The following is a 14,891-nucleotide window of genomic DNA, read 5'->3' on the forward strand; positions in this document are numbered from 1 at the left end:
CACCTCCTCCAGGAAGCCTGCCTTGGCTGCCTGCCACACTTGAGCCAGCTTTAGGCTGTGGACCTTGAGACCTGAGTGTGAATGTCAGCATAGCTGCTCATCAAAGTACACTACCCTATTCTGTTTAATGGCTCTGAGCCTCGATTTCCTCATCTCTAAAATGGGTTAAGATGTCTTCCTAGAGGTGCCGAGAGGCACGATGCAGGTACTCTGCAGAATGATGAATGAGAGGGTATCCATGAAGGACCAAGCTCTCAGGAAGAGCTCAGTAAAGGCTGTTATTATTATGCAGGCAGAATGCTTTTGGAATCCACCCAGAGCACTTGAAACGAGCATGCACTGGGCCACACAGACACAGGTCTCTCTGGGAGCTGGAGGAAGGTAACGGGACTCTTACATTTCAACAGCTCCTGCAACCGCAGAACCACCTACATCCATGGAGAAGACTTCCCAGTGTCTCTCATTCTGCTACCATATGGAGATGGGCCGGGAGAGACCTCTGAGCTCATCAAGGCCAGGCAGGCAAGCAGGCTTCAGCTCACAGGCCCCACTGATTGATTGGAGCTGCCTGCCCAGAGCCCTGGAAAGAACCCAAGGTCAGGGGAAGAACTCAGCAGGGGAAGAGGGCGGCAATTGATTGGCGATGTCTGCCAAGGGCGCAGCGGTGGAAGGCAAGCCAGGCCTGCCACAGATTTGCCATCCTTGACATTTTACAGAGGACGCAGCTGAGGCTGGGCTGGGGTGGGAGGTAACTTGAGCTCAAGGTCATGCATCTCATAAGGAAAACAGCTGGCCTAGAACTGGGTCCCCTAGGCCCCTGCCCTAGGATCCTCCCCACCCCACCCAGCCCAGGGCCCTCCCAAGAGGAACACAGGCAGAAGCTAGCACAGATAGCCAAGGGGATTCTGCTGATCTGCCAGAGTGCCCCAGGCTGTCATTTTACCTTGCTGAGCCTCAGTTTCTTCATTCACACAACACGGATAAAAATACCCTTCCCACAAACATAGGAGGATTAAATGAGAGAACAAAGTGTCAAAGCAGGAAGCTTAGTCTGGGGCATAGCAGAGGCTGGCAGTGTCCTGTGAGCCCCATAATAGGCAAAAAGGGTTTAGACAGAAATCTCCAAGGCTGGCCATTGAAAATCCCTCCTCTTCCTCCTCCTCCAGGGAGCCCTCCCTGGTTCTCCCAGCTGGTAGTAATGGCTTCTGCCTCTGATTTCCTAGCCTGCTTTGAGAGATGGAGCCCCGAAGGGCAGGGGCTGTATGCGGCCTGTCCACTGCAGTCCCCCTACCCCTGGCATGGTGCCTGCACACTGTGAATTCTTGTACTGTGGTGACCGACCCACTGCACTGTGATGGGGTGTCTGAGGCCTCACCACCTTTTAAGGCAACTGGGCATGCTCATTTCTGCGTCCCCAGCACCTGGCAGGGAGCCTGGCACAGAGCAGTGAGCTCTCTGAATGAACAGGCGAATAAAGAGTAAAAATAGCAGGTCCTGTTTACTGCCCGCCCGCTATGGGCTCCTGCCAAGCCTCACAGCTGCCCCCTGACGTGGACCCCTGGCCCATGTGACAGATGAGGAGAGGGAGGTCACACAGACGCTGAGGGATATGGCCAGGCTCCCAGTTCAGGGCCCAAGGACTGCAGGCTGGAAGGCTGTGCCCCTCCACCTCTCGCGATGCCAAGCTCAGACCTGGCCCCTGTAGGGAAGCTGCCCCCACCTTGGCAGCGAATCCAGCTGGCTGCTGGACCGCCCTCCTCCTCCTCTTCCTCCAAGGGAGGCCCCTCCTCCCCACAGACTCCGGGTCATTAAGTTCTGCATCATTAAGTCCCCATCCCCAGGAGCCTGTTCACAGCCAGCCTCAGCCTTACTCCCTGACCTCCCAGGCCTTTGTCCCCTGTGCCCTCTGCACAATGGCAGGGGCTTCCCAGGGCCCCAAACAGCTGCTGTGGCTGGGATACTGGTTTGCTTGGGGCTGGGGTGACTGGCGGGGCCTGTGCCTGAGCCCACCCACTTCTGAAGGGCTCAGACTCTGCACACTTAAGCGCATCCCACCCATAAGCCTGGGGGCAAACTGCCAGTACTTCCTTGAATGGATGAGAAAAGTGAGGCCCAGAGAGGCAAAGTGACTTGTCTGAGGACACACAGCCAGTGAGAGTGCAGGAGCCCAGGGTTCAGGGGCAACTCCTAAGGCCCTGCAAAGGTTGCCAGACTGACCTCTCTGCACCCAGATTTGCTGGCTTCAGGTTGTTCTTCCTCTAGACTCATCAAGTACTTAGCTCAGCACTTGAGGCTCTGCACACTCTCTTAGTTTTTCTCCCTTTACCTCTTCCCTATTATAAGCTCCCCCTGCCCTTCCTGGTCATGTCCTTGAATCTCAAAGTCCCTCTGCCAACAACATCATCATTTATTCCATGCTGGGCAGATCCACCCAGTCCTCAAGCCCAAGAACAAAGCCCCCTCTGTCAGGAAGCCCTCCATGACCAGCTGCAGTTTTTCCCTCCTCCAGCCCTTCCTCTGACTCTGACCAGAATTCGAGTTAGCTGCAGGCTCCTCTTCCTCCCCATGGAGGCTGTGGGCCATCTGATGGCTTAGAGCTCTGCCACACAGACAGTGGCCTGCAGGGTGCCCTTGCCCAGCTCAATGTCTGATCCCGAGTGGACCCAGGGGGTGGGGGAGGGAGTAGCTGGAGCCCCAGGCTCACTCTTTCATTGGCTTCTCACTGGCCATGTTGCCTTCCACACTCCCACTTCTGACCACCAACGGACTTCTTGCTTGTGCTCCTTCCTGGCTCTGTGACCTTGGGCAGGGAAGTTAACCTCCCTGTGCTTGTTTCCTCCCCAGTAAAATGTAGTAACAGCACCTGCATTTCTTAAGGCGATGACATACATCCCAGGAGGTACCAGACAGGCGACCTCCAACCCAGGAAGGCTCACCGCTATTATTTCTGTCTGCACCTCATCCGGAGACCAGCACATGAATTTGGGGGGCAGGGAGATCTGCAGTTCCAACCACTTATTGCATATATGACTCTGAGCTGGTGGCTCATTCCTCCAGGCCCCTATTTCCCCATCTCTGAAATGGTACTAACTCCGCCCACACGAGCAACCGCAAGCCCGATCTCGGAACCTCTCTTTTGTTCGAGGCACGCAGGAGGCACTCTGGTATTTCTCAACTAACGAATCAGTGGTCCAGGTGTAAGGAATTCCAGCCTCCTCCCCACCCACCCTAGCCTCCAGAATCCCCTTCCCCACCCCCAGCCCGTGCAGACTAAAATAGTCATTAGGCAGATTTCAAAAGATGTCAGTAGCTTATAATTATAGTCGACATCCTTCTGAGATAAAAGTGATTACCTTGGATGCAAATCACTTAGCAACCAATCAGGGCGGTGGGCGGCGCCCGCGGAGGTGACCGGCCCGCCGCGCAGCCCTCCGCCCGCAGTCCGCCGGGCACAGGAGGAGAAAGCGCACAATAGCTCTTGACACGCAAATGGGTTAACACAATAAAGGCGGCTCCGGCCGCTGCTGGGGGAGAGCAGCAATTCCCGGCCCGCGGGAGGTAATAAAGCGGCCCTTTTGTGCGCGCCTCCTCGTTCTCACCCCCGCCCCGAGCCCAGAGGAATCGCCGCCTGATTGAATTACGGTTCATGAATATGAGCTGCTCCTATTGCTTCCTCCGGTTTGTGAAGGACTGGAAGGTGGAGGGGGCCGGGAGAGGTTTGAGGGCGGCGGGCGGGGGGGGGGGGGGGGGTCGGGGTCGGGAGGGCGCTGGCCAGGGCCCAGCCCTGTAGGAACTCAGGTAGGAGGGAGCCACGTGTGCTCACTACGTGGGGTGCCTGGGTAGGTGGGTGGGAGACCAAGTGGAGGGTGCTGGAAGGGTCCCTGCCTACCCTACAGTCTTTGATCTTTGGCTCCAGGAGGGACTAGGCTGAGCCATTCGACGCACTGTTCTGAGGATGAGGCTCAGAGAGGCAAAGCTGCTAACCCAAGGTCACACAGCCAACAAGGGTGGACCCATTCCATCGCGTGGCTCTTAACCATGAGCCACTGCCCACCAATGGGGGTTAAGCAACCCAGCCCAGGCCCTGGCCAGAGCTACTGTGAGGCTCAGAAGAGACAGGGGATGGGGGAGCTTACGAGCTTAGGTGGAATTAGACAAGTGAGATAAGGATTACTGGGGTGAGTGGGAGCTAACCTTGAAAGAGGAGACTGGCCAGGGTTACCATCCCTATTCAGGGAGCCCTAACTGGATCCTGTCCCCTGCTTCAATCTCTCCCATCCCACCTAAGTCTCCAGGGTCCCTGCTTCCCCTCATCCAGTATACCCCAGCACTCATATGCCACACCCAATGCCCAGTACATGCTCTGCACTCCTCTGTCTGGTGGATCCCGGTTGGTCCCAAGAGTCCCAGTGCACCCCTCCCAGAGGGCCCTTGCCAACCTTCAGACTGGTCAGGAGCCACGTCTACCAATGTTGCCGCTGACCCATCCACATCCTTGACTTCTCTACCAGTGGAGTGCGTACCTGGAGTGTCCCTGGGGTGACAGAGTGCAGCCTCAACCTTCCTGGTGGGGAGCTAGAAGGGGCATCTCTCTCAATGCTTCCCCCGCCCCTCAGGCAGGTCTCATGGCCCACCTTCCTTCCCCCAGTGCGGGAGAAAGGGGGTGCCAGGGGTGAGGAGAGCAGGCTGTCCGCAAGGCCAGCACACAAGTTACTACTCAGCTCGAGAGTATCCTGGTAGCAATGGGGAAACAGGATTCAAACTCAGGTTTCAGTGTGGGAAGGCCTCTTCATGAGGCCAGACTCCCTCTCTAGCCGACAACCCACCACTCTTGCGGGGACCCTGTCCAACAAGTGGTGTAAGGCTTCCTCTCCCCCTGGGGAAGGAGGTGGGAAGACCTGGGGACTTTGGTGCTGGTGCAGAGGCACTTCAGAGCTGTGGGGCTGCGCACCTGAGACTGTTTCCTCATCTGTAAAATGGGCCACCACGCGTGAGCCACTCTGAGCGGTAACTGAGCTCCCCCTATGCAGCGCCTGGCATGCGGGGAGACGCCGGGTAAGCTGGCATCCCCTCCTGCTCGTCGCCGGGTACTATTGCCAAGCCCGGGGAAGGGAACAGAAGGAATTGCCCAATTCTGACAGCCTTTCCCTCCACTTTGGCTGTGGAAGTGTAAATACTCCGAGGAGGACCTCCAACCGCCTGTGTTTGTGGAGCTCTGGCGCACACTCCGGGTTTGTTTCTAAACTGGGAAGCTCCGAGAGGCAGCGCAAACAGCCCTTCTGCCCACCTCTCCCACTCCCCCCCCCCCAATCTGCTGTTGCTCTGTCCTTGGAAGCCTGTGTGTTTAACGACACCATTTCAGCAGGAAATATCATCTCCCTGCCAAGCCCCCCAAAGCAGCTCCACTGATATTTATTGACCTGTTAATCTAGCTAGAGAGCCTGGGAGGAGAAGAGAAAAAAATGCTAGCTGCATCCAGACTGGGGCCTGACTCTCATAATGACCCCACACACACTTCCCTCTGCTCTCACCCCACCCCACAACGAAGCAGTGCCACAGTTCTCTAACCTTTACCTCCAAATTTCATCACACCACTTTCACCCACATCCGACAATAATAGCAATTGCTGGAAGAAACTCAAGACGAATCAAAGAACCCAGCAGCAGGATACTGGCTGGGGGTTCTCTGGGCCTTCACAAGGCAAAGGGCCAGGGCTGGGGCACGGTGGGGGGAGAGTGTGCGGCAAAGAGGGCCGGTGCCTGACTCCCATCAAAGCTGGCCCCTGGCAGGGACATACTTTTTTCAGACCTTGGCACTGACGGGACTGACTTGCCCTCCATTCACTTAATGAGCACCATACTGTGCTTGTCAAAATCATCTTAAACAGCAAAAGGAGAGCAGAGAAGACAGGAGTCCAGGCTTGGCCAAGGCCCTTCACCTTGGGGTTGTGCAGCAGGGGGAACCCCTGGACTTGAGGGGTAGCAGGCAGCAGCTCCTCTGCACCTTCCCCACACCTTTTTCCTGAGCATCCTTTTCCTGAGCGGAAGTGGCCTCTTTTAAGGGGGAGGGGGGGACATCTCTCTAGGGACCCTGGGAACTTCAGCCTGCTGGCTGGGTGTATAGTGGGGTTCGAGGAAGTCTCCTCCGTAGCATCCCTTTTGAAAGCACAAAGTTGCTCTGTTTGGCAGTCCCGAGCCCCCAGGCAGTGCCAGGCTATATGAGCAAAGCTGAACACCTGTCCTTGTGGGGAGGAGCATCAGCAGGACAGCTGGCACTGCTTCCCTCCCCCACCTCATGAAGAGCTGGGGATTTAGGTCAGAGGACTGCAGTTGAGGCTGGGGGCAGGGGTATGATCTGCCTTCCCCCCCCCCCCCATTACCCAAAGGCATCCAGTCTCGCCCCTGGTTACCATGACCCCGCCCCCTCCGACCCTGGGTCAATGCAAGTCGTGTCTCCATGGCAACCCCAGTGATGTCAGATGCCTTGCAGTGACGTCAGGCTGTGGCCCCAATGGGAAACCCACCATCCCTGTGAGATTTTTGGAGGAATGAGGGCTGTACAGGAGACCCTGCTATGATCTAGCATTGGAGGGCACAATCCTCAAACGCAACCACCTGCATGGCTGGGACTCCACAACCACTGCTAAGCGGATGTCCCCTGAGGACCTCAGAGGCTGATCGGGAACACCCCAAAGGTTCCATCCTGGGTGCCCTCCTCCTTGGCCCTCCAAGACGCGGGAGCTCCCTGAGAATTTTCGCAAGATGGAGCTACTACCTTTGTCTGTTGGCTTTAGGGGTGGGGTGACCTTTCCTCTCTGACATACGCCTCACCCGAGGCTCCGTGGAGTCCCCCAACGGGCTCCCAAGCTCCATGCCGGCCGCTTGGCCGGTCTAGGCAAGTTGTGTGTGAGCGGGAAAGGGCTGGGGGGAGAGAAGCAGCACCGCTGCTTCAGGATTCCCAACAGCTCAGGGCCCCTTTATTTCCGATCCGGCCGCCCCGACGCCAGGGAGTGCCCCCGGCTGCAGCCCGGAACCCCGCCCCGCGGAACTCACCAGATCAGCCAGGCCGTTGAAGGGCACCAGGTCTCAGCGGCGACGACTCTTCGCTCGCCGGGTCGCAGCCATGCAGAGGCGGCAGAGGCTGCTTGAGGAAGACCCCCTTGGGGGCTGATACCTTTCTCCGGGTGCGAAGGGACGCTGTCCGTGAGGGTGATCCAGGCACCGACCCCCGCCGTCCGAAGTCGGGGGTGGCGGGTCTCTCCGCTCAGCGTGGGTCGTACCCGCCCCGGACCTGGGCCGTTCGGGCGCTCAGGTGGCGCATCCTCGCCGGGGCCTGTGCTCACCACGTCCGGCGGGCGGCGCTGCGCCTCCCCTCGGGGTCCCGCTCAGGGCTGCAGCTCTGCCCGCGCCGCTCCCCGGGGCGCCCTCTCCACTCGCGCCAGGAGCCGGGCGGCCACGGCCCCTCTCGCCGGCCCCAGCTGCAGCCTGTCTTTGTTGCTTCCTCTCGCTCGACCGCCCGCCCGAGGCTCGCAGCCCCCCGGTCCGCCTGGGGGTGTGAGAGGGGTCGTCTTCTCCGGGGTTGCACGCACCTGCAGCGGCCCCGGTTCCTCGCCGGGCATGCACCGGCCCCCGCAGGTTGCAAAGAGCGGCGACGAGAACGTACTGGCCCCTCCTCCTCCTACTTCGAGCCCTGGATGTGGGGGGAGGGGAAGCTGGAGAGCAGCGGCGGCGGCGGCGGCGGCGGCAGCGGGCGGCGGAGGCTCGGATGGCAGCCCAGGGGGCCTCGGCGCCGCGAAATAACCGGTCCGGGTGGCGCAGGGCGGACGTAGGAACGGCCCAGAGCACGGTACACCGGGCGTGCGAGCTCGCGAGCTGCAGCAGGGGCGGCGCGCGCCGGGTTCTCACGCGCCCATGGCCCCTGGCGGCGCGCAGGGGCTCCCGGGGCTCAGCCTCGCGCCGCCTGGCGCGCGCCGGCGCCTCGCCTCGTCTCAGGCCCAGGTGCCGCACGCCGCGTCCCGCAGGCAGCGGGCTCGGCTCTTCACCTCCCTCGGCTGGAGCACGCAGGCTCTCCGCAGAGCCGCCCGCTCGGCCGTCCTGCCCGTTGCTCCGCTCCGGCCCGACTGACAGGCGCGAGCGCCGGCAGCGGCCGCGGCGTCTCGCCCCCCGCCCGCCCCCTGAGGCCCGGCCCAATCAGCGGCGGCCGAGAGGCGGTTACCAGGGTGACGCGGCGCCGCGTCCTGCGGGGGGCGGGGCCGGGGGCCGCCACGCGCGCTTTTCGCGGCAAAATTCAAAGGCCGGCAGGGCGGCTCTCCAACCACCTCCCCCAGGCTGGGGCGAGGCGGGACCTGCCTCTCGAGGACTGCAACTCCCGGCATGCAGCGCGCAGACGCCGGGCGGAGGGGCCCCGACTTGGGGCGCAGAGCATGCTGGTATTTGTATTCCCTTTGTCAGGACCCCGAGTTGGAAAAACCGGTACCTTTTATTGAGCACATATTTGAGGCAAGACACTCTGCTAAGAGCCATTATCTGCATTGTTTCTTTTAATCTTGAAAACAATCCTAGGAGGAATTTGTTAAAGATAATAAACTAGGGTGCCTGGGTGGCTCAGTGGGTTGAGCCTCTGCCTTCGGCTCAGGTCGTGATCTCGGGGTCCTGGGATAGAGTCCCGCATCGGGCTCTCTGCTGGGCGGGGAGCCTGCTTCCTCCTTTCTCTCTCTCTCTGCCTGCCTCTCTGCCTACTTGTGTTCTCCCTCTGTCAAATAAATAAAATCTTTTATTAAAAAAAAGATAATAAACTAGAACTTATGTAACAAAGTATTCTAATGTTCACAACAAGCTGGTAAGGTAGGTATTATCACCCCTATTTTACAGATGAGAAAACCGATATGGTAGGTACTATTCTCCCAGCTTATAGAGGAAATTGAGGCTAAGATATATCAAGTGACACTCTGTCCGGAGTGCTTTGCCCCAAGGCATATTTTTGGCATTGAATGATTTTTGGCATCACAGTTGAGATCATGGACCACGAACTATATACCCCAGCACTGTGCTGAGCTCTTTACAAAGTCCACCGCATGGTATCCACGCCGCAGATATGGGCGGCAGGCCCTGGTATTCTCCTCCACTTAACAAACAGGGAAACGGAGGCACAGTATCACCTGGTACCCAAATTTTGACTCCATCAAACTGTACTGCACCTTGCCTTTTACTTTCTTTCTTTCTTTCTTTCTTTCTTTTTTTTTTTTTTTTTGCCTTTTACTTTCTAAGCAGCTTCATAGGTTCTCAATAGGTCTGTCTGACAGCCCATGGGTGGCCTGCTTAGCAGTCCCATTTTATAGCTGGAGAAACTGAGTCCTGGGAGGGACAGTTCCCTCAGTTGCCATGTGTCCATCCCACAGCAAGTTGGGGAGCCAGCTTTCCAGGAGAGACTTCAGGATCCCTACAGAAATGCAAATCCGCAGCCAGAACTCCTCTGAGCACTGTCAGGCTATGTCTGTGTGACCCCGTGGAATCCCATGGAACTTGGGTGGGATTCCATCCTTGTCCTTGCTGGCTGTTAGCTTTGGACATGTACCTTCATGGCTTTGTGCCTTGTCTCTTGTCTGTGTATCATAATGCCTATCGGAGGGGGTTGTTGTGTGGACAAAAAGTTATTGCTGGAAAGGATTCAGAACACAGTAAGTGCACAATAAATGCCAACTGTAGTCATCCAGACCTGGAAGGCTTTGAAGACCCTTGTGAGTGTACCCAGTGAGATGGGCTGCTTATACAGGCTGGTGGGGCGGGGGGTTGGCTAGCCTACTTTTAGGCCAGCCAACCTGCCCCTATCCACAGCCTGAGAGGCGCCCGTGGGGGAGCTCCAGGCTGACCAAGTAGGCCACCCCCTATCTTATCTAGGGCAGGAGCTGGCCCTGTTTCAGGCCCTCGAGCGGCTGCCATGAGTGCCATTCCCAGCAGCTCCTGGCTTTAGGGCCCTGCTCTAGTTCTCCTGGGCTGTCCCACCCAACCCTCTTGGAGTTGGGGTGGGGGTGGGGATTTACCTGTGAACTTGATCCAATCCCCAGCTGCTTCCTCTCTCTCTGCTCCAGGGGCCAGCGGCCAGACCTGTTAGTGACGTCAGAGCAGGTTGCCAGGGCAACGCACTGGGTGGACCCAGGGTGTGGACAGGTGGAGAGAATATGGTGCAGGACTCAAGCCAGGTGCAGGGACAACAACGGTAACAACCAAAACCCTGTGAAGAAAGGACGGGAAGTGGAGAAGAAGGATGTGGGGCCACACCATCTATTTTCCTAAGTTTGGGCTTTCATCATAGGTTGACTTGACACCTACTATGTGCAGGGCACATGCTCAGTGCTGTTTGTATCACGTATTTCTATCTCCTTTTACCTTCACAGTACCCCTGGGAGGTCTATTCAATTACCGTCCACATCTTACAGCCAAGGAAGGCCATGTGACTCGCACAAGGTCACACAATGACAGAACCAGGTCCCAAAAGCCCGAGCCCCTGGTCTTGATTTATTGCACCCTGTGCCAGCCACTAATTGACAGGGTGTGGCCTTGAAGGTAGGATTCCTCTCCTCTTTGGACCTCAGTTTCCTCTGTTGTAAAATGGAGGGTGGGACTTACGACCCAGCCCTACCAACCAGGCTCTTGCAAGCTAGCACCCCTCCCTGACTTAGTGACTTCCAAAGGTCCAACTGCAGTTCCAATATCCAGCCAGGGATTTAGAAGGTCTCAAAGGCCCCTCCACCTCCAAAGGTCTGTAAGCCCATGATGAGCTAATGGTGGGATTTCAGGCAGGAGCGGGCTGGAACGTAGCTCCACAGGTGGACAGCTCCGTCTTCCAGGTGCCTCACACACCCGTCCAGGCAGGTGAAGGGTCTCAGAGATGCTCAGCTTATACCCTCCCACACTCATACAGTGCCCATCTCCCTGAGACCAGGCCTTCCTGTCCATGCCCCCCGGCCCCCCAGTTCCCAGCCTTGATCCAGCCTCCCCTTGCTGTGGTCATGTGCAATAACTCTGCATTATGTGAATGGAGACAGTGTCAAGATAGATTTGCCACGGTCCACGGAACCACTAGGCGGGCCAGCACTTGAATGCTGGCTCCAGCCAGGGTTTCAAGAGGCCCTGAGGGTGTTGGGTGACAGAGAGCACCTCAGTCCTCACTGTCCCTGTATACCTCCTATATTCCCGTCTTGCTGAAATGCTTGCACACCCTCTCAGGTGTCTCTCTGACTTCCAGTCCTTTACCCATTCTGTCCATTCCAACTAGACTATCCTCCCCCCAGGTAGTCAACTCTTGCTCCTCCTTCAGATTTTAGCTAGGGTGCCACTTCCTCCGGGAAGCTTTCCCTGACTACTGCCCTCCAGGCTGGGGCACTTCCCCCTTCATATAAGGGTCCACTTATTGGACAGTCTTCCTCACCAATCTGAGGGCTCTGAGAGGGCAGGGGCTGCATTTGAACTGTGTTAGCCCTACCACAAACCTGGTATACAGTCAGCACTCGATATTAAGTTTCGTTGAATTAATCTCTGAATCCATGAATAAATATGGCTCAGGTTTTCTTTGTAGTGGAGAAGCAGGGAGAGGAGGAGGGGGTGGAATCAGACCAACTGGGTTTGAATCCTGACTCCAGCCATGTGACTGATCTGTTCTGTGCCTTGATTTTCCCCATCTGTGAAATGGGGTTAATTGTCACATAGGCACTGCTCAAGGGGTCTGGAGCCTGGAACTTTTGCTCCCACCCTCCCATGTACGTAAGGTTAGTCATGCCCATTCCCTCTTTAACTCTGTTCATTCATTCATTCATTCATTCATTCAGCATTTCTTAAGTGTCTGCTCCGTGCTAGCCACTAGGGATTCAGCAGTGAATCCTTGACCTTGTGGGACTCAAGTTTCATGGGGGAACAGATAAGACAACTAGCAGTTATCATCTAGGGTAACAGGAGAGGGAAAAGCCCAGAGCAGCCACCTGACCCAGCTGGTGGGTTGGGGATGGTAGAAACACTGATCAGTGGCCCTGTGAGAAATGAATAAAAGGTAGCCAAGGGGAGGGGTGAGGGGAAGAGTGGTCCTGGCAGAGAGAATCGCCAACGCAAAGGCCTAGTGTCCCAAGTGAGGGGGATATGAATGCCCCAAGAGTGGAGATGGTCAGAGTCTGAGCTGGCCTGGGGAGGAAGGTGGGGAGGCAGAGACTGATTTTTGTCCTGGTTGGGGGAGCAGGGCTGCCCCAGCCTCCCTCCCCAGCCCCCACCTGCCTCACCTGCCCTTGTTGCCATTATCTAGGCCAGAGCCTGGAGGGAGCCGAGCCCCCATTGGTGCACACCATGTAGGTTTTTCAGAGATAATTTAATCAGAGCTATTAATAAGCAGAAAAGAAAGAGCGCTTTATGCTCCTTCTGGAGAAAAGGGGAAAGAAGAAGCACGTGTAACCTTGTTATTCACCCAGCCCTGCCCCCCCAGTACCTGGAGCCTCTCCCTAGGGCAGGCCCAGGGAGATGGTGCCAGAAGACCAGGAGATGGGGGCCGAGGAGGCCCACAGAGCCTCAGGGACCGGCCCCTGCCACACTTACCTCTAGCCAATTTGACCCCCTCTCAATCACTGGCAGGTGCCAAACTCTTTCCTTGAGGCCTTTGCCTAAGCTGTTCGCTCTACCGGGAACACTCTTCCTTCCGCTCTTTGCACGACTTTAGTCTCAGCTCAAATGTCACCTCCTCTGAGAAGCCCTTCCTGACCACCCCATCTACATTTATTCTCCCCAGAGGCCCTTCCTTTGCTTTCCCTCTGCAGTGCTTATTATTGTCAGCAACTCCCTGGGCACTTGTGGGTTGACTTGTTTATTTTCTGTCTCCTGGTCTCCATGGTCAGCTCTGCGGGGGAGGGGAGGACTGCTGGGCGTCATCTTTGGTGCTGTACTGCCACCACCTTGCACACAGTAGATTCTGGGTCGATATTTGTGGATGGAATTGGAGAAGGTTCAAGATGGCTGGGGAGCTGGGATAGCCACCAAAAGGTGATGGGGTCCCTTCCACTAGGAAAACCCAAGAGAATCTAGGAATTGTTAAATCCCCCTTATTTCACCCCTGGGGATCAGGAGGCCCAGAGAGGGGAAGGAACTTGCACAAAATCATGCAGTAAGTTTGGACCAGAGGTGGGCCTTGAGCCCAGAGCCCTCTTGGGGCATGCAGTTTCATCTGAGTCTCAAATTGAAGGGAATTCTGAGGACTTACCAGGCCCAGAAGGGAATGAGTGCTGTGGTGCCATCAGTTAGTGATGTCAGCCGAGTCTGGGGTTGGCTGTCAGGGGTTTGGAAAGAGCACTGGACTGGGAGTCCAGGATTTCCTTCCTTCAATCAGCACCACCATCTTGTCACGGGACCCCTCTAGACAAACCAGGCAGCTTCCCTGGGCCTCAGTTTTCTCAACTGAAAGTTGGGACTACTTAACCCTGCCTATTTCAAGGAAGGACCAGAAGCATCGTATGGGCTCTACAAAAGGTCATCAGTGATGATTAGTGTAAAAAAAAGAGGTCACAGTAAAAGGGATATGCATCTAGTGAGGCCCCACTATGGACCAGGCACCACCCCAGGTGCTTCTCATCTGGGATCTGTAAACCTTGCAGCAAGCCCATAAAGGGGAACCACTGGCCCATGTCAAGGATGTGGATCTTGAGGCTGGCGTCAGTGGCCTTGCTCGAGGTGGCATGGAGCTCCTGGGTGGGCAGCACCGGGATCTGAACCCTGATGGGTCTCTGTGATAGCTTTCTGACTTAGTTGGAGGCCTTAACACACAAGAAACAGTGACTGGATGTGGGGGTGGTCCCCACGACCCCCCGCAAGGTCGATCTCTGCTCTTCTGGTCCCGCTGGGCCAGGTTCTCCCAGGCTCTAAGTGGCAGAGAGATTTCCAGAGGATTAAACCCAGCCTGCCCTGCCTCCCCACCCCACCTCAACCTGGAAAGGCCTATAGGCCCTCCCAAGCCTGCCCGGCAGCTCTCCTTTTGTACAAAAAGTTATTGACTTATCAAGGTTAAAATACATTCAGCGCAGGCCAATAAAGCAGGGATACGGCCGCATCCCGGCTGTCACGCGCGGCCTGGTTTTCATGGCAACAGGCTCTCTTCTGCACATGAAACGGTTCAGTTGTGCAAAGTTCAGGCGTTACATAAACAGGGAGTTAACAACAGCCGCAGAAATCAATGTCTGGCCAGGCATGGCCTGGGGAGATAGCATTGATTGGGCCCTACACTGTCGCTGTCGATAGGCCAGGTCCCTGCTTCCTGCCCAGTCGCTCTGGGCTCCCTCCCGCGGCCCCAGCCCCTGGCTCAGGGCCAGAGAGCTGCAGAAAGGTGCCTCCGCCCTGGCCCCAGAGCCCCTTTCTGGCTGGGATCCAGCAGGGAGGGGATCTGTTAAGCTGTCTGCAGCTGTTTCATAAACCATTCTATGGCTCAGAGATGCCATTCCGTTGCCTTAAAATAAGTTCACCCCATTGTTTTTGGGTTTTTTTTTTTTGAAGATCTTATTTATTTATTTGACAGAGATCACAAGTAGGCAGAGGCAGGCAGAGAGAGAGAGAGAGAGAGGAGGAAACAGGCTCTCTGCTAAGCAGAGAGCAGGATGCGGATGTGGGGCTTGATCCCAGGACCCTGGGATCATGACCTGAGCCAAAGGCAGAGGCTTTAACCCACTGAGCCACCCAGGTGCCCCTCACCCCATTGTTAATAGGAAAAGCAATTCTCTGCCTTTTGAGCCCTCCTTGAGACAAGGGACAATCCCATTGCCCCTGTGTTTAGCCGTAAAAAAACAGCCATATGTCAAGATGTGCCCCAATTAGGTCAAATAGATCAGGATATGAAACCAAACTGGCTGGGTGACCTGGGATAAGTCACTT

General features: G+C 56.6%; 1 protein-coding gene across 1 annotated transcript in view; it reads right to left on the reverse strand.

The window, feature by feature from the left end:
* FAM222A (family with sequence similarity 222 member A) overlaps window positions 1-7,596 on the reverse strand; it is a 54,085-nt gene extending 46,489 nt beyond the window's left edge. Inside the window, exon 1 of the mRNA XM_080822088.1 lies at window positions 7,053-7,596. The gene's annotated coding sequence lies outside the window, so the exon portion shown is untranslated. The remainder of the gene's footprint in view (window positions 1-7,052) is intronic.
* Between the last annotated feature and the right edge of the window lie 7,295 nt (window positions 7,597-14,891).

Source organism: Martes martes, assembly GCF_963455335.1.
Source record: "Martes martes genome assembly, chromosome: 13".
Lineage (NCBI taxonomy): Eukaryota > Metazoa > Chordata > Mammalia > Carnivora > Mustelidae > Martes > Martes martes.